Below are 16,115 nucleotides of genomic sequence, written 5' to 3'. Positions count from 1 at the left end.
GGTGGTTGTTCGACAGTTAATTGTGATTTTGGTGTTTCTCTAAGAAGGGGTGAGCTCACATCCTTCTATTCTGCTGCTTTGTCTCTAGAGCCAGCATTCATGTGTTTGATGTGTAGTGATGTTGATCCTTTAGCTTCCGCCGCTCACATCTTCAGATCAGACTCAGGACTGGGGCCAGATCTCTCTCTTCCTTTCCCTTTGTGCTTTGTCTAGCTGCTCTTGCTCACAGGGTGCCATGTGCAGACACGCTGTGCCCGACCCCGTGATCTGGAGCCTGGCTGAAGGGCATCTTGGTTGCCTCCAACTTTAGGTCACTTCTTCCTCATAGCCTCAATTTCCTGCCTGTTAAATGTTAGTTTGAACAGGTCATCTTTACATTTTTTTTTTTCTAGCTCTAATATATTTCTTCCAGAATGCCTAGACTAAATATGGTACCCAGGCTGACCTAGGTAGGGCCTTAGCAATGGAAAATGTTGATAACGGGACAGATAACTGTGGACACCTTTTCTGTGCAGCTCGAATTCCTGGGCTGATGATTACTGTTTTCTGAATTTCATAAGGGAGCCCTAATGCCTAAGGAACTCTGTGCTGTCAGCTTCATTTCTTTAGTGTTAAGGTTTTTGTTTAGAAAAAACCAAAACAAATAAGAAACAAGTCAAGTTTAAATAAAAAGGGTAAAACACCACAGAGCCAATGTATTTTTGCTAGATGATGCATAATCCCGCAACCGCTCACATCTGAATGGATTTAAAGACTTCATGGAGATGATTTATGGGATTTGTGAACACACTTGCCAGCACTGGTAAAATTATGAAATTTAACAAGGAAAAAATTGCTTTGCCTGTTTAGCAAATAATAAATCAAATAACTCCCACACTGAACCAAAAGCCAAGAAGGAGAGAGAGCAAGCAATACAGAGAGGAAAACAAGGAATAATGAAAAAGGCCCCGGGCAAGCCCACAAAATAGCAGTGAAGTGAGAGTTTCTGCAGGAGCTCTTGTCCTTCAATAAGGGGTGGGAGTCAGTGATGCCAAGGTTGTTGTTGTTTAGTCGCTCAGTTGTGTCTAACTCTTTGTGACCCCATGAACTGCAGCACATCAGGCCTCTCTGTCCTTCACTACCTCCCAGAGTTTGCTCAAACTAATGTCCATTGAGTGCGTCAGGGATGCCATCCAACCATCTCATCCTCTGTTGCCCCCTTCTCCTCTTGCTCTCAGTCTTTCCCAGCAGCAGGGTCTTTTCCCATGAGTTGGCTCTTTGCATCAGGCAGCCAAAGTATTGGAGTTTCAACTTCAGCATCAGTCCTTCCAATGAATATTCAGGATTGATTTCCTTTAGAATGGACTGCACTGAACTCCTTGCTGTCCAAAGGACTCTCAAGAGTCTTCTCCAACACCACAGTTCAAAAGCATCAGTTCTTTGGCACTCAGGCTTCTTTTTGGTCCAACTCTCACATCTGTACATGACTCCTGGAAAAACCATAGCTTTGACTAGACGGACCTTTGTCGGCATCCCTGATGCAGGGATGCAGGAGGCATAGGTCCCATCACCCCCTGCAGTGGATGACAGTGATAGTAACTATGGCCTGTGTTCCCAGTGTACCTGTTCCAACCCAGACCCTGGGCTGATCGCTTCTGATGTGTTAACTTCCCTGAAATTCCCAGCTGAACTCCCTGGTCTCTGATCTCTGCAATTCTGGCTCTGCACCACGCAACACCCCTGCCTGTTCTGCTCTTTCGCCTGTGCCAGTGTGTTTCCTTGGTGACACCATTGTCACAGCAGGCAGGTAGCTAGGTATGAGCAGAGAAGCGGGGGCAGAGGCCAGGTGGCAGGAAACCATGAATCTTGTAAACAGTGGGCGTCTATAAACAGACAAAGGAAAGCAGGAACCTCCAGACTGACAGGAAGCCACACGTTTTGGGTGATGAGTGTCCTGGAAGCAGACAAAAAAAGGTGAGGAAAGATGGGAATGTTCTGTGTCCAAATGTAACCTTTGCTCATTATGCTCTCATTACGATAAGATTAGCCTTACAGATACGAAGTACCCGTCATGTACCGACGCCATGACACTTCTGATCTAAGCTAAATAAGGACAAAATCCTTCCTCCTGGTGGACAGAGGTGGAGAGGAGCCTGGTGGACTACAGTCCATGGGGTCGCAAAGGGTCAGACATGATTGAGCGACTGAAGACCCACACACATCCCCTTCTCCCCTCGCGAAAATGGAGCTGGGATGAAAATCAGGGAGTATGACCCCCAGGCTCCTCCTTCCCCAGTGACTATTCCACCCCTTCATTTGTATGCCCCCCATAACCGGCTTGCCCAAGAAACCCAGGGCAGCAGCTCCTCTGCCTGCTCTCCCTCTGAGGGTCTGCTCTTGTGCTCAGCTGGTTCATTCCTGTCTGACTCTCTGTGACCCCATGGACTGTAGCCCGCCGGGCTCCGCTGGCCATGGGGTTCTCCAGGCAAGAAGACTGGAGTGGGTTGCCATGTCCTCCTCTAGGGAATCTTCCCAACCCTGAGATTGAGCCCGCATCTGCGGCATTGCAGGCAGATTCTTTACCACTGAACCATGGGAATGTTCTTGCTTAAATAAACTCTCACCTTGCTTTCTTAACCCCCTTGCTTCACCTCCGAATTCTTTCCCAAGGAAGCAGGAACCTTAAGTTCACTGGGAACACCGAACACTGAATCTGAGGGGAGAATGTGTCTGTCTCATGTGATTGTCCTTGGCCCTGAGTAGAGAGTTAGGTCTGAATTGCAGGCTCAAAATGGCCTTGATGGAATAGCTTGCAGAGTCCTCTGATGTAATAATGACACCTGATGTTTATGCAGGACTGTGTACCGTGCCCTGCACTTGCTACCGTAAAAGCATGACCTCTTCTCATCCTCATAGCAGCCCCTGGAGGCAGGCAGTTTTGCCTCTGCTTTCATGTAGGGGGCTGAGGAGTGAAGCGGTTATGCTATTTGCCCAAGATCACAGCCAGAAAATGGTCAAAGTGGGTTTAGAACAGGGGTCAACCTGACACCCAAGTTACGCACTTCATCACACATGCTTTTGCTTGGGGAGGTCCCTGAAGCCAGGAGTATAGAGCTCTACTGCAGTTAATGTGGATTAATGTGGGGCTAGGGTACATATGCAGGAACTGTCTGTCAGGCCCTGGAACATAATCCTAAACAGTCTTCCCTGCTTTTGCTGAAAATCTATTTCCTCGGTTGTGTAGGAATGAATTGAAGTGGAAATGACACTAATGGTGGGCAAGGTGGAGGGATGATGCAATGGAAAAACAGAACTTAAAGGAAATTGCAGAAGCGATGCTGTACTCCCTTCACTTAAAAGCAAACAACCAACTGGTGCAAAGCATTCTAAAGGATTCCTGTAAAGCATGTGCAAGTCCACACATGTTTCTATGCAGTGCATAGCAGACAAGCCTGTGGGTTCTAGAAATAATCCATATGATAAATGGTCTCTGTCTACATATACTGAAAGCAACAATGCCAAATTATTTGGACAGGTTTGCCAACAGATGCGATGTGTTTAGCTAAACAGATACTAATTTTCCAGCTCTTTGACCTGCTGATATATTATATCCTGTTGGAGATACACTTGGGGCTTCCCTCATAGCTCAGTTGGTAGAGAATCCTTCTGCAATGCAGGAGACCCCGGTTCGATTCCTGGGTCAGGAAGATCTGCTGGAGAAGGGATAGCCTACCCACTCCAGTATTCTTGGGCTTCCCTGTGGCTCAGCTGGTAAAGAATCCGCCTGCAGCATGGGAGACCTGGGTTCGATCCCTGGGTTGGGAAGATCCCCTGGAGAAGTAAAAGGCTGCCCACTCCAGTATCCTGACCTGGAGGAAAAAAGCTGATGTTGCCTGTGATTGTCAAGACATGATTCAAACAGAGTAAAAACTCTTCTGCCACATACCATGTTCTTTGATTAGAAAATATCCACACTGCTTTTGATGATGTAGATTTTAAAAAAACTATTATATATAATGCAGTAATAAAGGCACTTCTTATACTTAAAACTTATATATTAGTCCCAATGTTTTTTTCAGTATTTTGAACCATTTATCATTTCTGGGACAGGTTTTTGAATTTGTGACCTGCCTTTTGGAAAGGTATTTTCTCGAGCACTTCTGCAGAATCTTATGATACCAAGTACCTGGCTTGAAACGTTGCTAGGTTACAAAATAAAGTCACTCAGGGGTAGTCTGAGATACATGCTGCTTTTGTGGGATGTATGATCATGATTTGGAATTCCCAGTGATTTGAAAAGTTGTTGTCAGTCTCAGCTGGAGCTTTTTTTTTTTTTGTCTATGAAAAGCAAATTTCTCAACCTTGACACTGTTAACACATTGCTGTTCAGTCACTAAGTCATGTCCAACTCTTTGCGACACCATGGACTGGAACATGCCAGGCTTCCCACATTAGACCGGATCATCTTTTTTTTTTTTTTTTTTTGCCATGTGTGTCTGTCTTGTATATTGTAGGATTTTTAGCATCATCGTGACCTTTGCAGGCTAGATGCCAGTAATGCTTCCCCAATTGGGACAATGAAAATATCTCCAAAGGCTGCCAACATGGCTCCTCTTCTCCCTTGCCCGGTTGGGAATCATTGATAGAAAGCTTCAGAAGTCAGATGTCTGCAAAGCTCTGTGTGTTGCCCTGATTTTATGGATAGTTACAGAGTATTTTACATGCATTTTCCCTTAGCAGCCTGCTATTAACATGAATATTCTTATTTGTAATTTTGGCAATAGCCTGGCAGTGAAGATGAATAGAGGGAAAAAAGCAAAAACATCCTCCTGCAATGTTGCAGTGTGCTGAAGTACATGCTGTTGAGGTGTCAAGAAAGTAGACGATGGTAAACAGAGTAACTTTCAGTTAAACTCTGCATTCCTAGCTTCCTGTTCATAGTGTCCTTCACTAGAGCTTATCCTTGTGGATCAATTAATTCTGTGTTTCTCTTTAACCTTCATTGATATCACTGAGGGTTGACTCTCCACTATTTTATTTTTTATTCTTCCAATCAATAAAGCTTTGCTACCTATTTGTAATTAAAAGGGTCAGTTTGTTTTCCATTTGATATATCTGACTGACTTCCTCTTGGGTGGATGGAAAAAAACCTATTTGACTTTCATGGGGCTAAGATTATACTGCAGTGTCTTTTGCATGGCAACTCTAGTACAAGTAAAATCATAGAATTTTAGCCTATGCAGGTGAATAATAATATTAAGGACAAAAAAAATACATACTCAATTAATAGATTGAGAATAATCTCTTCAGTTAGACCTCAGAACGTACCATCTGATTTATAGGATGATATAATGTGGACTGTGAATGTAAGAGTTTTATAGTTCTAGAGAACTACTCCAACCTCCCTCACTTTGTAAATGGAGAAGTTGTCAGGTGAGAAAAAAAGTGATGCTGTCAAGACCATATGACCAGATAGTTCCAGAACTAGGACTAGAACCTTATGTGGAAGATTGCTGTGATGGCTCTAATTCAGAAGTTGGCAGACTCCAGCCTTGGAGCAAATCTGGCCTGCTGCCTCTTTTTCTAAATACTTATAGTATTTCTGAATACTTATAGTTATATTGGAACTTGGCCACACCCATCAATTTACTTATGATGTATGGCTTGTTTCATGCTACAATCACAGAGTTGAGTATGATCCAAGAAACCAAAAATATTTACCACATAGCCTTTTGTAGAAAGAGCTTGCATAGCCTTGGAGTAATTCTTCATTCTCTTTGCTGTGTAATATTACAGTGCCCTCCTTCCCCACTTCCTGACTCTGGACTCGGCCATACGACTTGCTTTTGTGCTGCTTGGTCTTGTGCCTCTGCTTTTTGCAATGAAAAATGCCCAAGCTAGCCTGCTGGAGGGTGACAGACTTGTGGAACAGAGTCAAGTCATCTGAGTCCTCCCAACCAAGGCCAGCCTCCATCAGCTGTCTGCTGAGCAAATTCCAGACAGGTGAGTGGGGTCAACCAACAAGCAATAAGTGCTTATTGTTAATGCAAAAATAATTGTGTCTTATGAAATGGATATACTTCTCTTGGGACTTAAGTGTTAGTTAGGGACTCAGATTTTAGAGAAAAGTAAACCTGGGCTGGGTCCTGACTCTGCCACTTTTTAACTGCCTGACCTTGTTACTTCTTAAATCATGTTGCCTCTCAAATCTTTCTTTTTTCAGTGTTTGTGGCAGATATTTCTGCTTTCCTGACATCTGATTTCTTTTCTCCTTTGTTCAAACAGAAGGATTGTATTTCTCTGCCTTCTTGAAGATGGGCATGGCTCTATGCCTCTCTGTGGCCAACAGACTCTGGGTGACAGTAAATGTGTCACCTCTGGGTGGAAGCATCAGTTGTGAGCATCAGTGCTCACTCTCCATTAATTCCAATGCCCCGTGTAGCATCTGTGGAAGAATGGCCTGATGGAGGTCAATGATGATTGGTCATTGTTGATGGTCAGTGCAGATGCTGAGCCACTGTACGGTGGACAGCTTCCTTGGGGAGTCATCTGGACCCACAGTGGTCTTGGCATGAGTGAGGGGACATGGGTGGGCACATTAGGAACCACAAGAGACAGAATATAGGGAAGAGCAGGGCTTTGGAGTCAAAGAGGCCTAGGTCTGTACCATGGATCTGCTCTTTCCTTACTTGCTGTGTGACAATGGGCAACTTATCTAACTTCTCTGGGCCTTCATTTCCTCATCTGCAAAGTAGAGATAACAATAGTGTCAACCTCGTAGGGTTGTTGGGAAAAAAAAGAGAGAGGATAACTGTACAGCACACAGGCAAATACTTAATTACTGAATGCCATGCTTACTTTTTCGTTGGTGTTACTCTACAAAGTTAGAGGATGCTGAGGCCTGCCCAATTCAAGTGGTGTCCATCTAGAACATATCCATCCAGTACACATGGCCAGGGTTTCTTAAAAGGAATATCTGGGGGAGAGAGGTGGGGTGGGCTACCAGTCTTTTACTTGGCTAAGGTGATGGGGAGGCTGCATGGCTAGTATTGAGACCTTAGGGGAATAATATTTTGACAATAGACTGAACTTGCCGAGTTATAATATAAGTTCCTTGCCTGATGATGCTAAACAGAACAAAACCCTGTGGGGACCATGAAAACCAAACAACCTAATTTGATCCTGCCTGAATGTCTCTGTGACGGATATGTGAATGCCTACTCATGATCTCCTGTATCTCTTAGCCCAGCAGAATTCAATGTGAACTTGAAATCTCTTAATGGCTTTAAAGTTTTAACTTCTTTTAGGGGAGAAAAAAACAGAAATAAAAACTTCTTAATTTAGTCTATTCTAGTTGCATAAAGGTAAGAATCTTGAGCAGATTAAATTATGTGGCAGTTTTCCATTTCTAGTTGGGCAATATTAGCAATATGGTGATGAAAAAGAACAATTAGATTTTATACATGATGTACCTGTTCCAAATGAACACCTCTGGTCTCTTCTTTTAATTGTTACGTGCCTCTGGGGTTTTAGCTTATTGGAAGGATCAGGAAGCAATATTTTAAGTGGGCCAAGTTCCAGAAAGGGAGGATGGGAGGAGGAAAGTTTTTTCCCTTGTGTTTCCCTGGCAAGTACCGTGTGGGACGCACATATATAAAATGACCAACTTAGATGTAAGCAAGGACTAGCAGATGAACTGATGAGAGTCTGATGGTGAGACAGAACACACTGCTGAAGGCTCTGAAATGGTCCTCAACTCAAGAGCTGCTAGTCGGCATTTGGGGGGGCCCTTTCAAGTTTATGGTTATGTTCTGAGCAGCAGAGTTATAGACTACTTGGTTAAAGGTGTTGCAATTAAATTTGCTTGAAATGAACAGTTAGTGTGTCATGTCTTTAGGAGGGAAAAAAAAAAAACCTTTTCATAACAAGAGAAAGATATCCTGCAAATTAATTTTCTAATTCATTCTTGCTATGGATTTTGCCCATTTCTGAGAACCAAGGTATAAAACTCAAAGAACTGAAATAATGAAACAAAAACTTTTTTTGTGATTTTTGAACTCATATGATGGGATTGTGTTCACTTTGGAAGTCTTTGAGTCTATGAGTATTCCTCTCCGTTGCCAAGTTGATAATGCATTCAGAGTAGATATTAAAAATACTTTTATGCTTAAAACATAAAAGCAGATGTGGCTCTGGTTGTGTATTGGGTTTATAAGTTGAATTCCTGCTGTCAGCCTCAAAAGAATCTTGTTATCATCTGGGAATTCAGATAGCTGTTTTAAAGAATATTCCAAAAATGTAAGCAATATTATCAAATAAAAATGCCTTGTGTTTGGAGATATGACTTCTAAGGACAGAGTTTACTTTTTTCCTTTTATTTTTCCTCTCTTCACTTCTCTTTTTTATGTCTTTTCAGTTATTTAGGGGTTTATGGTCTTTTTGAAATGTTTTTCTAATTTAGTTTAAATTTTAGATGAAATTATTTTGCTTCGGGGACCTGACGAATGATCTCAGGGTACAACTTTCTTTTGTTCTGGCTTCAGAAAAATAAAGAAGATACTGCAGCACTGCTTTGAAGCCTAATTAATGCAATTAAATTGCTTTTAAACTCTCAAGACAAAAGCATCTAGATAAACATGAAATAGTGAGCCAAATACTTGTCCTTTGTAACTCAGTGGAAGTGTGTAGACACCTTGACACTGGAAAACCATGTGACTTTCAGTAGAAGCCCAGAAGCTGCCAGACTTCTAGTCTATTTGCAGCTAAGACATCCAAGTGTGTGTATGTATGTGTGCATGCATGTGTATTTGCATACTTTCAAGCAAAATTTTGTTATATTAAGACAAATTCCTTGAATCTCTTTAACTGCTCTCAAGCCACGCCATTATGATTGTTACAGGCATTATCCTTGATTTCCATATTCTGTGTATAAGATCACAGAAAATGAGTTCAAAGCAGAGAAAGCCAAAGCAGGTTGCAATTCTAGGCTTGATCAGTTGGCTTTTGGAGTTAGATCCGAGGGGAAGGGAAGTGGGATTTATATTTTGAGTAGCCTTGAGACCCAAACACTGAGCTAACTCAGGGAAGGGCATTGAAGCAAAGGCCTGGGGACACTTCTGCTCTTATCTTGGCAGCTCAGGATGGCTTCCCAGTGGTTTCCCAGACCTCCAGGGCCAGAGGCAGCTCAGAGGAAAACCAGTGCACACGCTGTACAACTATGAAGACCAACTTAAAGTCTGTGATGAATACCGTAATGAAGAGGCTCTTAGGTATAAAACTGTAAAGCTCATAAGCGAATGTGCTGGAGATATTTGGATTTCTGAATGTATGCAAATATAAGAAGTGGCAGATGCTGAATGGCCGCTTTTCCTAACACAATGAATGCTTTAGTCTCAACATATGTAGTTAATTGGTGCCCAGTCCTTCCTTTGAAAGCCGTCACGAAGCTTCTTTCATGATCCCACATTAACCATGGGTGAAGATTTTCTTTCCCAAGGGCTTGGCTTTTGGTGGCCCTAGAAAAGCTGCCCACCAGCCCAGGTCTCATAACAGGAGAGGCCGTTTATCATCAGAGAAAAGCAGATTTCCAGTATTGTTGGAGCTGACTTCATTCTGGTTGGTTTTTGTGACTATGTCTTGCTCTGCCCTCTCCTGAGCCTTCTCGAAGAAGTGCCTCACATGATTGACCCCTTTTAAACTTGCATATTAATCGAAATTACATCGAGTTGCTAGCTTCTAAGTATGACTCCTTTTCATGTGATTTCAAACACTCTAGAGTATCGTAAACCTAGGAGTAGACTCACTGCATTGTGGAGGGGAATTTTATGTATCTGTCCTTGTGATACTCTGAGTTCCCCCAGGAATTTGTAGATTTTCTTTTTTTAAGAATTTTACTTTTGAGACTCCTTTATTTGAGAATTCTTACAGTATTCACTGTTCAACCCAAATTAGTCTTTAACCTTGAGGGCAGAGGCAGTGCCTTTAATTTATTTGGTAAGTGAGGTCATACATGTTCCACGGTGGGGAATTCTTTTTGCTTTCTATGAATTTTTGGTTCCAGAGAACCCCTCTGAATGAACCTTATATTTATGGAACAGTGCTTACTAAACTCTTTAAGCCGAGGAAAATACCGCAGGAGACAGGGAGAACCAAGGCATACTCAAGGAAGTGATCATCTGGGAGGGACTGAAAGATGAAAAAACAGAACCCTTCAGTCCAAAGAAAAGGAGCATGAGATTCAAGGCACTCACATCATGATGGAGGATCCGGGATGGCTTCATGGATGAGAGCACTTGTAATTGAGCCTGGAGGAGTGTGTGAACTTTCAAGAGGTGGGGGTGATGGTGGGGTGGCCCTAGCCCAGAAGGAGCCTGTGCCAAGGAAAGCTCCGGGAGGCATATTAAGGGAAAAGCGAACAGAGACTCAACATTTCCTTTTATAATATTCCATTTTGTAATATAGTCTAGAGCTTTAAAGTAGGGGAATAATGGGAGGTAAGACTGGGAGACTGGTGTCTTTATTTCGGAGGTTCTTGAATTCTGAGGGAGAGCGGGGGGAGTTTATTCAGTAAGTAATGGGGGCTCGTGGAGGGTGTCTAAGGGGTATTTTGCAGTCCCTAGTAACCTCAAACAACGCAGCAACCATCCTGGCTTACCCTTTGCGTCGGCCTTCTAGGTCTAAGTGCAGCCATTCAGGGATGGCTTAGAGAGAATGACAAGAAGACCAGTTAAGAAAAGGAGACCAGGCTGGGGTCCACAGTGGCCTAGGGCAGCCGGCGCAAGGGCGGTGGGAATAGAAGGGAGGGGCTGCTATGACAGGTGCGCTGGGAGAAGAATCTCAAGGGAGAAGCCAAGACCAAGTGGGCCCTTGCGCTTTGTGTCTGGGAGGATGGTGAGGCAGACTCCAGGAAGCCTGGCAGTGCAGTTTGGAGGGAAGGCAGTAAGCCGGGCTTGCGTAGTTTAACGGCTAGAGAGACATCGAGAAGAACTGTCATTGGGTCTCTAGGGAAGGGGTGAGGCTGGGTGAGTGAACTAGGGAGGGCACAGAGAAAGACCCCAGAGAGAGAGAATGATAGAGGTCATGGTCAGAGCCCCGTGGAAGTGTCTTCCTGAAGAAAGCGAGGCGGAGAAAATGAATTAATAATAGGAAGGACAGGAGTGTGAAGTAGTAGAAAGCCAGGCAGCAGCAGCAAAGAAGATTTTAAAAGCTCTGTGCTGAGTTGTGTCTGACTTTTTGTGATGCTATGGACTGGAGCCCGCCAGGCTCCTCTGTCCACGGGATTCCCGAGGCAAGAGTACTGGAGTGGGTTGCCATGCCCTCCTCTAGGGGATCTTCCTGACCCGGGATCAGACCCATGTCCCGGCATTGGCAGGTAGATTCTTTACCAGTCGTGCCACCTGGGAAGCTAGAGATGGAGAAAATTTCTGAAAAAGAGAGAGAGAGAGGAAATGAATGTGTGAAGGCCCTCCAGTGCTGCTGAAAAACTCGAGAGAGTGATGTACACACCGGGTTTCTGGATTGGGGTTTGGGAGGCCTCAGGGGGCCATCCTTGGAGAGCTAAGTTTCAGGGTTTAGTTTCAGCCAGACTTAAAGTGGTGAGAAGAGTTGTTAACTCCCTCTTGGAGAGGTATTTTTGATATTTACCTTTAAAAATGCTTTCCATTTTCACAATGTCATTTAAAAAATCTGGCTGGCATATTGCAATGACAAAAATGGGCAATATGATATCCTAAATGTGAATAAATGCACTTGAATAGATCCAAGAGACTGTTTAATGTACTGGAGAATCATTTTTCCAGCACCGCATGGTGTCTAAATTGGGTTAATGTACCCTCCAAAAATGAATCAGCTACTCCTCGCTGACCGGTAAGTTTAGACAAACTATTCCTAAAACCTTAGGACATAGAGCTGGCTATATACTGCTGTTCATATGTCTGTTTTCTGGATAAGCATGCTTTAAATCCTAAATTTTCAACCCAAATAGCTCTTCACAGCTGCAAAAAATATATCATAACTTATAAGTAATCGTCAGTTTGATAAATGATACTTAGTACCTTGTCTTATGAAAGTGGTCTTTGATATAAAGCATAGCATTGATGAGTAGACACATGTTCAGGTACTCACACCCTGGAAAACATTGTGTCTTGTAATTGTCAGCCTGTCAATCAGCAGCACTGACTTTTTCAGAGACTCACATTTTGCACTTAATTGAGTGCCTTTTTTTCCAGGGCATGGAAAAATCTACGTATGACATTCTTGAGTGTTAGGTCTTAAAAAAATTTTTTTTAAAAGATGATTATTTCAAGAGGTCATTTTTCTTTTAATTTTGTCCCGGTCTTCATGTAAGTTAGATCTTTGAGATGCTGTATAGGAGTAATATTAAAACTATAATTTATAGAAATAACCTTCATTCCTGATTCTTCTCTCCTCCGTCCCACTCCTCAACTTTATAGCAGTTAGAATTTTAATGTGAACATTCAAAGAGTCAGTGGAAAGGTGTGAAGAAATAGGATGGAACTGGTCTCCACATTTCACCCATTGGACCTGGTGGGTCTGGCAACACAGGATGAAGGATGGACATTTAGTCTACAGTTCTTCATACCCTTTCTGAGTGACCCTCTTACTCTCCTGGAATGGATTATCTGCCATGAACTATTGAACTCCCTCTCAGCAGAGGTCCAGCAAATGAACGTGAGGTCCTATGTTTCTGTTTTAAAAGAAAAGGAAGTTATTCTCCAAAGCCTGAACCCACAACGGCCTGTTTTATACATCACTGCACCCAACACCTTTGTGGTTATTTAACATCAGTCTTTTTTGCTAGACATGCAACTGCATGAGGATAAGGACCTGGGTCTTTTTTTTTATCATGTTTCTAAGCCCAACATATCTTAGGAGCTCTGATATTTGCTGAATGATTAATCGCTGGAGAAATAAATATTCGTTTTGGCTACCTGAGAATAAGAAGCTGAGAAGTAATTTCAACATCCAAAGAAGATCCAGGAATAAAAGTTAACATCTAAGAAGGCAACTCATGTCAGTGGAGAGTTGGTGGATCATGTCTGCGAGACAAATTAATTTAATTACCTGGTAGGACTGCTTCATTTGCAATGATTATTTATTCACTGAGCTGGCTAAATTAGGCTGTTATAATTCACCTCCTCGTTTCACTACCCTGGAGATCAGAGACGTGGATCTCTTGTGTGTTTGTAAGAATGAATTAAACCGCCCTTCTAATACAGTGCGCCTTTGTGCATGGACAGTTTGTTTAGCTCCTCTCCCTGGCTCTGGGAGGCCGTTTTGGGAAAAGCAGAGCCAGTGCTTCAGTTCAGTTCAGTCGCTCGGTTGTGTCCGACTCTTTGTGACCCCATGGACTGCAGCACGCCAGGCTTCCCTGTCCATCACCAACTCCCAGAGCTTACTCAAACTCACGCCCATCGCATCAGTGATGCCACCCAACCCAGTACTTAACCTCGCTCCTTATGCGTTTCCTTTGGGTGAAGTGAAGTCACTCAGTCGTGTCCGATTCATTTTGACCCCATGGACTGTAGCCTACCAGACTCCTCTGTCCATGGGATTTTCCAGGCAAGAATACTGGAGTGGGTTGCCATTTCCTTCTCCAAGAGATCTTCCCGACCCAGGGATTGAACTTGGGTCTCCCGCATTGTAGGCAGACGCTTTACCGTCTGAGTCAGATTAATGCCTGGACCTCTCCCCCTCCTTTGGTTCATTTCATTTAAGTTGTAAAGAAAAGATTCAAGGCACTGAATGTAAAACAGAACATACTGTGATGGTTCTTCCTCTGGTAGCTGAGCTGGTCTTAGATGCAGTGAGGCTCTGGGCATTGCACATGTGGGGAGTGGGGTTGTTGTATTTCCATTGCCAAGTCGTGTCTGACTCTCTGTGACTCCATGGACCGCAGTGCACCAGGCTTTCCTGCCCTTCACTATCTCCTGGAGTTTGGTGAAACTCATGTCCATTGAGTCAGTGATGCCGTCCAACCCATTCTTCAAAGTTCTCCCCTCCTTTTGTACCCACTTCTGACTCCACGCAGGCAGAGATGGCATGCATCTCGAACCTGGCTCCTCCCAGCCCACAGTAGTCTGACAACTTGGTTTGGGTGGGGTGGAAAGGATCATGTTATACAATTTTGGAATTGGAAGAAAAGAAAGTGAAGTCTCTCAGTTGTGTCTGACTCTTTGCGACCCTATGGACTATAGCCTACCAGGCTCCTCCGTCCATGGGATTTTCCAGGCAAGAGTACTGGAGTGGATTGCCATTTCCTTCTCCAGGGGATCTTCCCGACCCAAGGATCGAGCCCGGGTCTGCCGCATTGTAGGCGGACACTTTACTGTCTGAGCCACCAGGGAAGTCCTGGAATTAGAGGAAAGCTTAATAAGTTCTCTAGCCCAAGTCCCACAGATGGGAAGAGTCCCTGTCTTCCTGGCTCCAGACTCTCACCGAGTGGAAGCTGGGCCAATCAGACTTTGCTCTACTTAGATGCTCTAATCAATAAGACACCTGCCCAAACCATCCTCAGTAGCTTGTTAAAATCACCTTACTTTCCCCTGGCTCTTTAGCATAATGCTATTTTCTTTGCTGTTCACTCTTCAAACCAGCCAAAAGCAACTTTGATGGAGCCCCACTTGCCCTCTGGAAGGTGCTGCTGGCCCCTAGAGGGTTGGGCCAGGGATGTTATTAAACGTCCTCCAATTCACAGGGCAGCCCCTCGTAACAGAGAATGTTCCAGCCCAAGGTGTCAGTAATGGTGAGGCTGAGAAACCCTGCTCTCATGCCGTGTTGCAGATGCATCATGAACCAGTTTAGCATTTGTGTGAATGTGAGTGGAGCAGATAGAGTTCTCAGCATGCGGGGTCTCCAGTGGGCTTCCCAGGTGGTTCAGTGGTAAAGAACCTGCCTGCCAGTGCAGGAGACAGAGGAGACGTAGGTTCGATCCCTGGGTGGGGAAGATCCCCTGAGGGAGGAAATGGCAACCCACTCCAGTATTCTCGTGGGGAGAATTCTATGGACAGAGGAGCCTGGTGGGTACAGTCCATGAGGTCACCAAGAGTTGAACACGACTGAAGTGACTGAGCTTGCATGCACAGGGTCTCCAGTGCCCAGCCCAGAGCCGAGCACACAGCGGATCCTCAGGATGCTTGTGCTAAGACACAGTTGCTGTGTTCTGGGACTCCACAGCCCCAGGTGTGACCTGATCTGTTGTTCGGATCCTACCATGTGAGCAGTGGGAACCTTTCAGAGCTGATGTTTCCATGACGTTTTTATGGTTAATTACTTTCAATGCCTTTGGAGAAAGGAAATAAGTTATTTTTTTTCCCTTCAAAAATAGGAGAAAAATAAAATAGCTTTTTTTCTTTTGATTCTAGAGACTGTGCCTTTCTGCAAGTCAGTAAAGCTGAATACTCTTGTTATAATTCTATGTTTCTATTGTGCAACATTTCCTTTCTTTGCCTTTCCAAGGAGATTCCCAGAGCTACTGTTTAATGGGATGCAAGCCTGCTGCTCTTAGCATTTTGACCCGGAAATCCTTTCTAGGAGTTCAGAGTGCTTAGGGCTCTGATGGGGCCTCTTCTTGTCCTTTTAGGGAGAGACAAAGTCAACCCATGTCTATAAATCGTGCTCAGAGTAAGGAAAAGAGGTGATGCCAAGTTGTTATTCTGGATTGTCCAGAACCTGGGTAGATATTTAAAAATATTGTGGAGGGACTGAAGAGGGCAGAGAATAGGAAAGTCTAGCAGGGGCTTAAGTTTTAAGAATCACTGTGCACTTTTAAAAATAACAGATGTGATAGTTTTATTCTACTGCTTTTGAAAACTTAGCTGGCCATGTGACAATTGACATCTCATCACTTCCTTGCCAAGTGGGTTAAAAATCAAAGTAAACTTTCTGTTTGCTAAAATTATGTCTTCTCTGGCTTGGAAGCCCTAGATTTTCAAGGACATTACATCTCATATTGTGCATTTCCTTCTGTGACAGTGAACACAGGTGTGAACACTTTATCCTTCCATGGAAGAGGTTAGTCCAGCTCCTGATGGTGAGAGCACAGGGACTCATCTGAAGCAATGAACCCCATGTGGGCCACCTCATAATTCATGAGGATTGAGATAGAAAAATAGGAG

At 43.8% G+C, this 16,115-nt stretch overlaps 1 protein-coding gene across 1 annotated transcript in view; it reads left to right on the top strand.

The window, feature by feature from the left end:
- Positions 1-1,816: 1,816 nt before the first annotated feature.
- PLPP4 (phospholipid phosphatase 4) overlaps positions 1,817-16,115 on the top strand; it is a 438,966-nt gene continuing 424,667 nt past the window's right edge. The window contains exons 1-2 of the mRNA XM_081535748.1: positions 1,817-1,953; positions 5,776-5,982. The gene's annotated coding sequence lies outside the window, so the exon portion shown is untranslated. The remainder of the gene's footprint in view (positions 1,954-5,775; positions 5,983-16,115) is intronic.

The sequence above is a fragment of the Giraffa tippelskirchi genome, chromosome 2, assembly GCF_054371585.1.
Source record: "Giraffa tippelskirchi isolate mGirTip1 chromosome 2, T2T-mGirTip1v1.2.pri, whole genome shotgun sequence".
In the NCBI taxonomy this organism is placed as follows: Eukaryota; Metazoa; Chordata; class Mammalia; order Artiodactyla; family Giraffidae; genus Giraffa; species Giraffa tippelskirchi.
Note: the sequence above shows the minus strand (reverse complement) of the source record. Positions and strands in the feature narration are given on the sequence as shown.